Source organism: Lynx canadensis, chromosome A1, assembly GCF_007474595.2.
Source record: "Lynx canadensis isolate LIC74 chromosome A1, mLynCan4.pri.v2, whole genome shotgun sequence".
Taxonomy (NCBI): Eukaryota; Metazoa; Chordata; class Mammalia; order Carnivora; family Felidae; genus Lynx; species Lynx canadensis.
In genome coordinates, this window is record NC_044303.2 from 51,007,671 (window position 1) to 51,021,256 (window position 13,586).

Genomic DNA, 13,586 nt, shown 5'->3' on the forward strand with positions numbered 1-13,586 from the left:
GAAGGCTTTGTCTCTTCGCGGCCTGGAAGGGCCAGTCTGTGGCCTGAACAGTGCTTTGCATTACAAATTTATGCCGATAGAGAGGACAAAATAAAAAAACTATTACACTGTCTTAAGTGCATGTCTTTGAATTGACTTTCTGTCACCTGCCTCTCAGCGACCTCATGTTGCAGCTGGCAGAAGACTGACTGCCACTGTCACTGTTCCCTCCACGCTGACATCTCAGATCATTGCGCCAAACCTCACCACCCTGTCTTTTAATTCTGTGTCAGGATTTATTCTGCCTCATCCAGTCCTAATGGTTCATCACTGAAAACAATAAAAATCAAAACGAACGACCCGAGAATATTAGTTATCTAAAAATCAAGTTTTTTACAGAACATTCAGTGACATGGGGAAATGCTCATATATAATGTTAAGTGAAAAAACCAGGAGACAAAATTATGTATATGCAACACGATCTGATTTGATTATATGTATATGCATGTGTGTATAATTCCACAATATTAATCTATTTTTTAAGTGTTGGTTTATTTATTTTTATTTTTTATTTTTAAATGTTTATTTATTTTTGAGCGAGCACGAGCAGGGGAGGGGCAGAGAGACAGGGAGACAGAGGATCCAAAAGGGGCTCTGAGCTCAAACCGGAACCGTGAGATCATGACCTGAGCTGAAGTCAAACACTCAACGACTGAGCCGCCCAGGCGTCCCCACAATATTAATCTTGATCATTTCTTGACAATGTCGTTAAAAGTAATTTTAATTTCCTTCCTTATGCTTTCAAGACTTTACTAACTTGTGCATGTATTATTTTTATAAGCAGAAAGAAAATAATCTTTTCAAACTGCTCTGCAGATGTAAACTATTCCTCAGCTTAACCCTGTATTTTTATTGTTGATTCATACTATATTCTACTGCACTGACTTCACAACCCCATCAGCTGGATTCCCAAAGTTCCACCCGCATGGCTCAACTCTGTAGCATCCAGAATGCACATGAAGCGAGCAGCTGACTTACGGGTGACTTCTCAAGACGTCACGTGTCAGGAAGCAGAATGAGCCAGAAGAACTGGCTTCTAGTCCCCATCCTTCCCCTAATAGTAATGCAAGGACCTTGGAAATCCCTCTGAGCCAACTTCTCCCATATATGAACTGAAAGGTTGAGCTGGATGACCCAAGGGCCCATCTTGCTTGAAATTTCTGCTTTTCATGAGCTGCCGGACCTAACTGCAGCAGAAAGTTCCAGTCACCATGAGTGTGAGGTTACTGCAAAGAAGCTCATGAGGCGAATGATTCTCATTCAACAGGAAGTGGTGAAAGCCAAGAGTCATAAATATCCAAATATATGTGCTGTTTTATCTCAGAACAAATCTCTCAGGCAAAACAAATCTATTTTGCCTGAGAATCATTTGCCTCAAGAGCAAAACTTTGCAGTAACCTCACACTCATGGTGACCATTTACATTTACAGATGTAAATACAGCCCAAATATCTACAGTAGTGGAAATGGAGGGTGAAGGAGGGGTTCAGAAAAGAGATCAGTAAGGCAGTCTTTCAGAAACATCAAATTATATAATGTCCAAACATAGACAAGGAGTTCACTGCACACCCAAAATTTAAGTATAATAAAGTCTGAATTCACCTGGATCATGAAGTGACTCAAGGATAAATACCAGGAATGATTACAATAACCTGAATCTGGACATTTAGTCATAGAAAAGATAACCTTTAACTTGGATGAGATTACTGACATGTTAATTTCTCTTTTTTTTTTTTATGCTAGTTAATTTCTTAAAATTATGCAAGTCATACATAAACTCACCGTAACATAAAATTCAAACAACATAGATGAACACAGGAGAAGAACATGAAAGTTCCCCTCTGGTCTTACCTTCTGGCATCCCACATCTCTGCCCACAGATGACCTACATTGTAGACCCTTTTTGTTTTAAATCTTCACACGGTTCCTACCTATCTCTCCCAAAGCACTACAAGAATATCTATAAATATCAGATGTCTTTGTTCTGTCACATTTAACCAAAAACTTGACAAATTTCTTATTAAAATGAAATCGTTCCTTTTCAAAGAAGAATCCATTCTTTGGATTCTACAATGGATTCTAACCATTTTTCCCTATCAGTTAATCTTCTTATCTGTAAAATAACAAACAAATCAACATGGATGTTAAAGGAAGAAATGCTACTGGGACAGCAAAAACAGCACAGAAGCCTCTCTGTGTGCACAGCTTCTGACCTCCCAGACACAGACATATGCAGACCTTCACTAGCTCAGACTCTTGAAGCTCCGAAGATGCCCCCAGCTTAGTTACCATCTGAAAATACATCCAGTCTGTGGGAGCTTCTGGAAAACAGTATCACAGCCCTTCCTTCTCCACCCTTCTTCTCAGTCTCAACTCTTCCTTCTCTGCAAAACTACTCCCAGGCAGAGCTGCAGTACAAGAAAAATCAGGTATTCTGGAGGAGCGAGAAGCCCAGAGGTGCCTCTCAGATTAGAGATCAGTCCCGAAGCTCTCATTATTTAAATGCTGACATGGAAAATGTATTACTGGAAGCCCAAGTTTGTGGAAAATCTGAAACTCGATGAAGGTTTTTTAGCGATCGCTTATGTGTGGAGACAATAGAAAATGAAATAATTTAAGAAATGAAATATAGTTAACCAAACAGCACACATCCAAAACATTATTGAGCTTGGAGAAGGGAAATGATGGAAATGATGCTTTTTTCTTAACACAGAGGAAATATGCTGTATCTACTAATAAGAAATATTTATTGAGTGCTTACTATCCTAAGCATTTCACATAAGTTAAACACTTTAATTTCACAACAAACCTACAGGAAAGTATTATTATCATCTCCATTTTAAAGATGAGGAAACTAAAGAACAGAGAGCTAGTAAGCTTCATCTCACAGGATCTGGGCTCTCCTTCCCAGTAGCAAAATGGCTGCAGCAGTGTCAGCCCTCACATCTCCTCCCTATACCATCCAGAGGAAGAGAAGGTCTCTTCTAGAATTCACACTCTCATTGGCCTGATGGTGTCACATGCTCTTCCCATGTGGACAGGGAGACTGGGATATGCCAATGAGACTAAGCCTAACAGAGCCACCTGAATAGGTAACTGGAGGCAGGGTCAATGTCACCGAAACTTCCTGGCTGAAAATGGAGGTAGTAGGAAAAGGGAGATAATGGATCCTGGAGAAGTGGCCTTCTCTGAAATGTCTACCATAGTATTCATCAACCAGAAAAAGCAGCACAGAAAATTTCTCCAATGGTACCATTATAAACAAACTCTTACTGGCACTATTTGTTCTGGAACAGTATGTCCTCCAGCAATTACTTTTTAAACAAAAGTCAAATTTTTATTCTATCCTTTGTTCCCCAGAATCAATTTCTCCCAGAGACAAAGGTAGATTTGTAACACATGCTGGGCACTCTCAGGAACATAGGTGATAATACTTTATCGGAAAATTTGATAGTGCAGAACCAGAACTACCTTATACCTTTCGATTAGAGGAAAAGGATGATTTCAAATAAGAAGATTCTTTCTACCTAGTCGTCTTTTATGCATGTGTTATTTCACCCCTGAGTTAAGGAGTTAGTGCTTTGCTTACACACAAGCAAAGCACACAACTGAAATCAAGAACTGTATGAGTCCTTATGAAGTACTCAGAACTATCTCTGCTTTTATTCTAAACAGATAATTAGCTACCCAATTTCAAAGATGTTCTCAAATGAAGATGCCACCGTGTTCCTCGGGAACACATTTTAAAGTTTAATGATCTTTACTATCAGCAGGACGCCTGCATTGAAACTACCATTGAATTCAATTTAATGCAATGAATATTTGTTGACTATGGAGTACCTACTACGTGACCATCCTGAGGCTCCCACCCGTGTCTCAGCAGAAAACATCCTCCCCATTAGCCTTCACAAACCAGAAGACCAGGGCCAGTTGTCCACAAGTTAATCAACATATACGCAGTTGAGTAGCCGTGCTAGGAAAAGTGACATGCAAACAAGCGTAAACATTGTCTTCAACCTCACCTCCCCAGGATACTTGTTTGCATTTCATTTTCCTGGTCCTCCTGTTTCCATGGCTTTCCTCTGAACCTCCTGCTGGTTTTCCACTGCTGTGATAAATAGATATCTCACAATTGAACTCGGAAGCAACCAAATGGATCCTAGGAAAAAAAACAGTGGCTTATTTGGGGAAACAGATTCCCAACCACAACCCTTTTACATTAAGTTGTGCTTAAATGCAAAAGAAAAATAAATACAAAACACTGAAAGAGTAAACATAACAGATATCAACTAATAATCCAGGGAGCAACACTCCATATCATTAGTACCAGGCATGACTAATCTGATAAAGCCCTCAGCTCACACCAGCTGTCCATAATCAGAATAGACTAGCAACCATTCCCAGGCCTACAGTGGGCACACAAGCTGCTGAGAAGGGCTGATTCTATCAAAGCCTAAGCAGCTCCAAAGTTCATTCGGTTCTGCTCCTGGACAAGCTTCAAAACCATTTTAGACCTCTCCAAGGGGCGGTAAAGCTCCAGAGCAGGTGTATTAGGGAGTGAAGTCATCTCATTTAATGCGAGAATCCCTTTACAACCATGGCCAGCCATTGATCCAGCACGGCAGAGCCGGGCAGGGCCGCGCCTGTGACCTTGGCCATGTTCCCAGTACTGGGAAGCCGTCCCCACCACAGTGTGTCCAACCCTCCTTCCGGTGACAGGGCTTCAAACAGAGGAAGACCGCTCTCATGGTCCCTAAGTCACAGCTCCCGCTGTCTTCTTCATAGACTATCTGACAGCCTGCAAACAGTTTGCATCTCTCTCTCCTTGTCACTTTGGCTAAGCAAGTTCTGTGATACAAAATCTAGACTTTTTGCAAAAACTTACCTACTTCCTTTTCTGTCATATTCCTTGTGTGAAAGGTGTTTATATTTACTTTGCACTCACTCCGAGTTGAACGAGTGAGTGCACCAGTATACATCATAAGAAGTCTTTAACCTGAGGATGTCCTTTTCGTCATGAATCAACATTTATGCTGCTTTGTGCCTATTTAAACTATGCTCTGCCCATTTCCTCTTCCTTTGAGTCTCTCTGTATTTAGTCTTCTCCACTCAGCCCTTCTTGCCCTGTGGATTAAGGTCAGGTAGCAAATGCCTCTCTTCTACATCATCTAATTGATCGTGCTGGTGTGACATTTCAATCTGTGCTTCATCGGGAGAAGCAGCTTCATGTGACATGGCAATGCTGTGGGGGAAAAAACAGAAATAGAGAAAGCCTATTAACCTTCAGAAAATGATAGTACATTTTGTGCTTCTTTTACCACCTGATTATTTTCTAAGCAGTAAAACTTTCAATTCATTAAGCCCTAGGTGGGTAAGTGATGCTTTATCCAACAGAGAACATGAGATACCACTTTTAAGTGATTTTCTGACATTCACACACACTGGGAGAGATTGGACCGATGACCAACTATGAAAACCACAGACCTGAGTTCCCAACACTGAGGTGCTCCGTCTACACGTTTCTACATTGACATTTATGCAAAGAACAGCAATGTGTAACTCCGAAAGGCAAAATTCAGACCTCATCTGAAAGACCTGGGATTATAACCGAAAGTACCCAATATAGACTCAGTTTCTACTGTGTGTGGCAGCTTTACTTAAGTCACTTATCCTTACAAACATCCTGTCAACATCTGGAAGATGGGCTCCATTTTACAGGTGAGATCCTTGAGGTGTGGACACCTGTGACTTGTTGAAGCTTACATGTGCAATGGAACTAAATTAAAAACAAATCGGTCACTGAATCAGCATAACACATCAAGTGTTTCTCATAATCCCTCCTCTCTGAGATCTAATATTACAAAATGAACTTCTGCTTTTACCTACCCGAGATTTTGACAAGCAATTAAAAGCAATAACCACGGGGCGGGCTGGGTGGCTCAGCGGGTTAAGCGTCCGACATCTGACGTCAGCTCATGATCTCGTGGTTCAGGACTTCGAGCCCTGCGTCAGACTCTGTGCTGACAGCTCAGAGCCTGGAGCCTGCTTCGGAGTCTGTGTCTCCCTCTCTCCCTGGCCCTCCCCTACTTACACTCTGTCTCTGACTCTCTCAAAAATTAAACATTTTTTAAAAAAATTTTTTTAAAAGAAAAAAGAAAAGAAAAGAAACAGGGGAATAAGGATTCCAAGAAGGCTGCCAACATATGCTCTGAAGGATATGTCATGAGGACACTGCCTTGCAGCCAACCCTGACCTGGGCCTCAGTGGCTTGAGGGCAAGAGAGAAGCCATCATGTTCTGCTCTTCATGCAGGAACACACCACAGGGCTGTTGTAGCATCTGCTGGTGGCCACCGGTCCGGCCGCTGCAGAGACCTGACTCCAAAGACCTCTCTCCACTGCGAATATAGGACCATCCGAAATATGGAAGCCCCAAGACAGTATCCAATTTTCCAGTATCTCTGGGTTGAGGTATGAAAGCCCATTCTTTTAAAAATGTTCCAGGGAGAGAGAGAGACATTTTTTTTTCTTTCTGGTTTTCTGAGAGGATTGAGAAGTTTCCCTCTGAAATTTTTGTCAAAAAAAAAAAAGAAGAAGAAGAGGAAATCCTTGGGGTGGGGATGCTATTGTCCTTCTGAAATTCTGTGGGTAGTTTCGAACCTTCACACCACTTGCTCCCGTATTGATCACATGAACATCGTGAACCTTTTTTAGGTAATCAAGCACAGAACAATTTTCTAATCTCTGCTTTGCCATTTTCTTTATAATTGTAGGCTAGTGACATATGTTCTCTCATCTGTAAAATGGTGATAATATTAGCCTACTCCAGGGAGATTTTGTGAGAATCATAGAAGAAAAGCCTTTAAACCCAGTTATAGCAACCACCCCCATAGACAAAAGTTGCTAAGGGATTGGGGAGGGGTGGGAGGGAGCACAAAGGGAGTAGGATGATAGGAGGAAACTCCAAGAAAGCAGCCCAGCCCACTTCTCCCCCAGTGATAGCATCCCAGCTTATTTTCCCCTAATACAAACTCTCTTTTACGATCTCGGTCTTCTGACCCAGCAGTTTCTCCATCAGACCTCCTCCAGGTCCCAGAGACTATTATTTCCACATTAAGTGCCCTTGCTGAAGATTTTGTTTGAGATTCTCACATTGCTATATATGCCTTGCTGCTTTCCAGACTACACAAAATATGCTAATGCCACGGTTAAAGATCTTTTCATTAAGAAAATTATAGTGGAATCTATTGATTTTTCACCTTGGACATCAATTATATTACTGTCCATTTCCTGTTTCAGTTTTACAATGGTTGACAAGCTCCTAAGCCCCATATCAGTAGTAAAGGCAAAGCTGGTCTACAGGGCTGACCATCTGGTAATTCTTATACAGCCAGCCAGCCTCAGAGGTAAAAGTATTATCCAACATTGGAGAGCTAAGGAAAACAAAACAAACAAACCTCTGAACCCCAATAGGGCAGAATTTTGAAAAAATAAAACCATACCTCGGTTGGATCTTTTTTTTAATGTTTATTTATTTTTGAGACAGAGAGAGACAGAATTTGAGCAGGGCAGGGAGTGGGGGGTGGGGGGCGCAGAGAATCCAAAGCAGGCTCCAGGCTCTGACCTGTCAGCACAGAGCCCATCGCAGGGCTCAAACCCACAAACCATGAGATTGTGACCTGAGCCAAAGTCGGACACTTAACCGACTGAGCCACCCAGGCGCCCCTTGGTTGGATTTAAAAGGAAATTACCTAGGGGAGCCTGAGTGGCTCAGTTAATTAAGCGTCCGACTCCATTCAGCTCAGGTCATGATCTCATGGTTCCTGAGATCAAGCCCAGTGTTAGGCCCCACCCGGAGAGTTTGGAGCCTGCTTAGGATTTTTCTCTCCTCTCTCTCTCTCTCTCTCTCTCTCTCTCTCTGCCTTTCCCCCTGCTGTGCACACTCTCTCTCTCTCTCTCTCTCTCTTAAAATAAATAAACATTTTTAAAAAGAAAAAGAAAAAATGAAAAGAAATCACGTAAAGAAAAGAATATTTCTTTCGGTCCACTCAAATTAATAACATCTAACTCTACTGAAAGCACTTAGTTTGCAGTGAATGTGTATCAGTGATTATAGGTCAAGCCATTAACAGAAACTCAGGATTCAAATGTAACAACTTAGAATTTGCCTTTTTTTTTTTTTTTACCATACATGTCAGTGTTTTCATAGAAACAAAAACAGAAGACAAACAAAACAAACGTCAGGGTTTTCAAACTATTGGAATATGTTTTAATAGAAATCACTCTAAAAAAAGTTAACTGTATTTATATATGAATTGAATGTGTATTAGGGGAAGTTAACTGCATTTGTATATGAATTGAATGTGATTACCCCACTTTTTAATTAAATTTTAGTATCTATGGTGAATTTGGTCAAGATTTTTAACCATAAATATAGCTAAATAACAACTATTTCTAGAAACAAACCCAAGACAAAAGATATACTCCTCAAGTACAAAATCTGGTAACTTTTTAGTTTAGCTTCGCAAGCCTCAAAAAATGACCTAGACTGGATAATTATATATTCATTCCCCTCTTCCTTTCCAACTACCTACCTGCCTTGTGTCACAAGCCAGACTCTTCTACACTTGTGACCCTTTTCCTTTCAAAAGACCGGTGGTCCTACAGTAATTTCAACCCCTCCCTCTCTCTGCATTTCCATCCACATTTTCAACAAGTATCAAATTAATGATCTGTTCATCTCTAAGTCACCATTGAGGCACCCCATAAATCAACAGATGTGCTTTTGATTCAATACATTACCCTCTCTCCTTCTCTGCTAGATGTAAAAAAGAAATCATTCAGATTAGGGAAATTATTTCCAGAAGAGAATCATCAAAACGGTGTTTCGCAGCATTCAAAATCCACATCAAGTCTGTAAAACTTTGGTTGTAAAGTATTGGTTAAGTGCTACCATTGCAAGATACTTTAAAAGTAGCATAGTCCTATGTATATACACAAATGCATATAATATGTGTATTATAATATACTATGCATTATTTGCATATGCATATACAATAACTTAAATCAAATGTAAAGACACAAATATAAACGATGGCAGTAGATTTACGTGCGTGTGTAATATTTTTGGCAGCTCAGTATTCCCATCTCCTTCCTGTAGGACACACATTTTCTTTTGGAGAATTACTTCTTTCCCATTATATTGCATTGGCAGAACAGTAAATCCAATGCCTCAATCCCACTGAGAATGTCACATTAACCAGCTTTCCCCACACTTCCTTGGAAAAGCCAGAAGCCCAGAATATCAGCTGTTGTCTTCTAGGATTTGCATCTTATGTGAGAGACACTGAGATGGAAGAAGCTGTTGGAATTCCATAGTTCTCACCCATGGTGCCTGGACATGATTGTTCCTGGTCTGGAAACACTCCCAGCACCCAGAGCAGCCTTAAGTAATGACTTACCAAGCCTGAGTCTCAGCTTTCCAGTTGATGTGCTGAGTTCCTGATAAATTTCCTTTCTTAAATTGTCCAAAGTCATCTTCTGTTGCCTGCAACCCAAGGACCCCAATCATTACAGTTACTTACGAAACAAACACTGAGTAAGAACACACATTAAATATATTATTTACATTCGGGGTGATTAGTATATATGTATAGATGCATTTTGTTGATCAATGAGTAAAGAGGATCAGGGAAGTTGAATTTTCAGGCAGGAAGGTTGTCATGAGCTCTCTCCAGGAGAATAAAAGCTGAGAAAATATTTCTCTCTCTCTCTCTCTCTCTCTCTCTCTCTCTCTCTCTCTCTCTGTGTGTGTGTGTGTGTGTGTGTGTGTGTGTGTGTGTGTTTCAGATACCATACATATATATAACCAGTGGTATGTTCTGAAATTTTATTAATACCTTCAATGGAACAACAATTAAAGTTGGCAGCAAGGATGTTCAGTGAGAACTCCACTAGCAAAAAAGTCAGTTGCCTTTCTGTGTTGAAAAATTTTGTATTTTATGCAGCCAGTTAAAAGAACATCTCATCCAACTATTCAATATATGTGAGTTTATTATGCACAAATGGCTACGGATATTTATCATCCGCCCTTTGCGATCTTTTCTAACAGCTACTAACTATCCTGATGCGCCCATATCACCCCGTTAGGAGATTTCTTCGCTTTGTTGATGCAGAGCATTAACTTAATGTTGCAGAATTTAAGGTCTTCTCTTTTATAAACTTATCATATCCTTTTTCTCCCTGTGCAGTTAAGTCTGGTTTAATTATCTCCCAGAAATCAGTAAAGGTACTGTTTTTGCCTTTGCTTGCCCTTAATCCTTATCTGATTAAAGTGTCACACTCTTAATTGGGCTGTGTGTACCTCAGCCTCTTCAATTCCAAATATCGAGGGTGGCAGCGGGACCCCTAGGACTGGCAAACGGCTCACAGATAAGCAGCAAATGCGAGTAGTGCACAAAATGCCAGTCCCTCTTCTTGGTGCCACCCTGCACTGCCACCCCCCACCCCCACCTCTTCTCTTTCGCCTGTCCAGCAAGGAAAGAGGAGAGATTTTCAGAAATGGAGAGGGTGTTTGACACCTATTACTCTCCGTTCAACAGGCTGGAATCTTTTCAATCTTGCAAGTCTTTGAAAAGAGTTCAAGTGCTATTTGATTGAAGCCTTGCAGTACTGACAAGACAGGGCTCACTAAAAACCTCAGCACCTGAAAAGGAAAAAAGAAAAACAAAGGCCCCTCTCAACACATATTTTTTAAGAAAGTATGGATATTATTGTGATCCTTTTACCAGTGAGTGAACTTTGAAGATGCCAACAGAGAGAAGGGGGGAGGAAGGAGGAATGAGAAGGAGAGGCAGAAGTAGGGGCAGGGAGAGAGAGAATTTCTCTTGCTTCCAAGTGGGAACAATATTCCATCAAAGTTCTTTTCCCACCAGTAGGTATATCCGGGGCCTCCATGACAAAAGGCACAACTGTGACATAAAGTTGGTGGAGGAGATGACTGGTTTCAACATTACCCTCAGAGCTGGTTTCCTGTGGGGCCATCATAACAAAGCACCACAAAATGGGTAGCTTAAAACAACAGACATTTTTTCTCTCAGTGTGGAGGCTGGAAGTCTGAAGTCAAGGTGTTGGCAGGGCTGGTTCCTTCTGGAAGCTCTGAGGGAGAATCCATCCCAAGCCTTTCTCCTCACTTGCCAACAGCCCCTGGCATTCTGTGGCTCACAGCTGATTCATTCCAATCTGTGCCTCTGTCATCACATAGCACTCTCCCTGTGTGTCTATGTGCACAAATGTGCTTCTTCTTACAAGCACACCAGTGAATTAGGACCCACTGTAATCCAGGATGACCTCAACTGAACTTGACTACATAAGCAAAGGCCTTATTTCCAAATAAAGCCACATTCACAGGTACTAGAAGTTAGGATTATCTCTTTGGGAAACACAAATGAACCCACAATACCCTCCATAAAGAAGGTAACCTTATGCTATTTCCAAGCTATTCAGTGTTCATCTTTGTATGTTCAACCGTTTCTAGAACCCACAATGGTCCACAGTCAGTGGCGACTACTCATGGTGTGCCCTTGCATGGGTGTGCTGCCATAATTTAATTTAAACGTTATAGAGTAGAGGACGATGTGCTGTGAATAAGAGGTAAGGAACATAATTCATCTGGATCCAAATAAAGGTGTTTGTTCACTAGAACCCATAAGAATTTTTGCCTTGTGGGTATATCAGAGGAGTTCAGGGCAATCAGTCAGTCTACCAAAGTGGACACTACTGGGGCAAACTGGCGAGCAGTGTGGGGGTGGAGAAGAATGTTATACACACAGGAGGCATGATTATCCTGTGACAGAAACTGCACTGTAACTGTTATGCTGTTCTGAGACTCTCAATCTCTTCCAGTGTGCCATCAAATCTATTGATGCCAAACATCTTAAGAACCTCTGTTTTCAATTGGAAGTGTAGATCAAATGTTCCAATGTCATCATCTCTCCCACTAAATAATATCTTCATAATTTACCTATTGCTTAACTCAGTTGCATTGTTGGAAAACAAAAATCTCAGACTTAAAAGGGAAATTATTTGTGGCAGCTGAGAACTTTTTCAAATTTATCCAGTGATTTATTTAATGGTTATAGGAAAATGGACCCCTCTCAGGGCTTGGATAAAATCACCCAAATTCACCAGAAAAACATTGTTCTCAAGAATATACATCTCAAGGATACATCTACAGCTTCTAAAGAGCCCCTAGGAGGATCTTCCCAGGATACAACCTCCAGAAATTGTTGGGGAATCAGAAATCCCATCAACAAGGATTTGTTCTGAAGATGAGTGAAGAGAAATCTGACACAATGGAAATACTCACTCCACACAAAAGTGAAGATCTTATAGAGATTCCTTTATCAGGTATTTTTCCAACCAAGAGAGCTAGAAGTAAGCTCAGGAAAGGCACCTGCTGGAAAAACACAAAATGAAAGGCAAAGGTACCCAATAATGTCACCTCCTTCATATCTGTCCTGGAGGGCGGCCCTGTGACTCTTCTCCCCATGGAGCTTCTGGAGAGCATGTTCCTCAATGACATTTTACATAACATGGATGATGGAGGGGACCCAGGAGGGAGGATGTCTGCACAAATACTCTCTTAGGGAAAAGTTACATTCAGTGAAGGGAAATGAGGGAAAGAGTAGAGATCAAGAGAAAAGAAAAGTGTTCTGCTTTTGCCCCAATGGTCAGCTTCTCCGTCTCTCTTCCACCCTCTTCTCTAACCTGCTGACTGCTGAGTCTTATGTGTTTGATCCTGCAGGCCAAGTGAACATTGGGTTGAAAAATGGGAGCCCAAGGCCCAGTGGCCTTCCACCCCTGTCCACAGTCCACGACAAAGCTGTGAAGAAGATGTGCCCGGTGCCCTGCTGAGACTCTGGGTCAGGTGCAGAGATTTCACCAACTAAAAGCCAACCTATGAGACACATAAGTTTACAGAAGGGAGAAGGACCCCAGACATGTGAACAGTGCTGAAGCTCTCTCTCCTGACCATGCCTTTACTTCTCTGTCCTTCAGAAACCTGCTCCTATTTTGCTCCACAAAATACTCTAGCCAGAACTTTAGGCCATTTTCCTGAGGCTATACCCAAAATAACACATCCCCTCTCACAGGACACTCTAATGCTGCCAAATTAGTTGTGCTTTTCAACATAGAGTTGCAGCAAAGCCATCTTGGGGTCAAGACCACTGGCCACATTCCTAGTCTTTCCTAGACACACACGTGGACCTCTCACATCCAGTTCCCTTGGAGCTATATAGCTACAACACTGAACTCTAACAAGGGGATTATAAGGGATGTGTACCACTCATAGGTCTGGTCCGTGGAACTTCTGTGCACAGTAATCTGTGCTCTTTCCACATCCACTGTCCTCATGCAACAAACGAAACCACTTTGGAAGCCACACAGAGAGGATGGCAGAGCCACATGGCAGAGCGACAGGGTACAAGGAGGCTGGGTCTCTGAATCACCACTATGAAACTCTGATTAAAGAACACCTTTTTGGGGGT

The 13,586-nt window shown here is 41.5% G+C and overlaps 1 long non-coding RNA gene across 2 annotated transcripts in view; it reads right to left on the reverse strand.

Moving 5' to 3' along the window:
- The window catches only part of LOC116737903, a 107,778-nt gene extending 95,295 nt beyond the window's left edge, over positions 1-12,483 (reverse strand). Inside the window, exons 1-4 of one of the 2 annotated variants that reach the window (XR_004343242.1) lie at positions 12,404-12,483; positions 9,498-9,583; positions 4,924-5,280; positions 4,061-4,197 (exon numbers count right to left, since the gene is read on the reverse strand). This is a non-coding gene — a long non-coding RNA (uncharacterized LOC116737903). Of the gene's footprint in view, positions 1-4,060; positions 4,198-4,923; positions 5,281-9,497; positions 9,584-10,616; positions 10,729-12,403 lie in introns of those variants that run through there. The other variant, XR_004343240.1, reaches the window with a different exon arrangement.
- Positions 12,484-13,586: the final 1,103 nt, after the last annotated feature.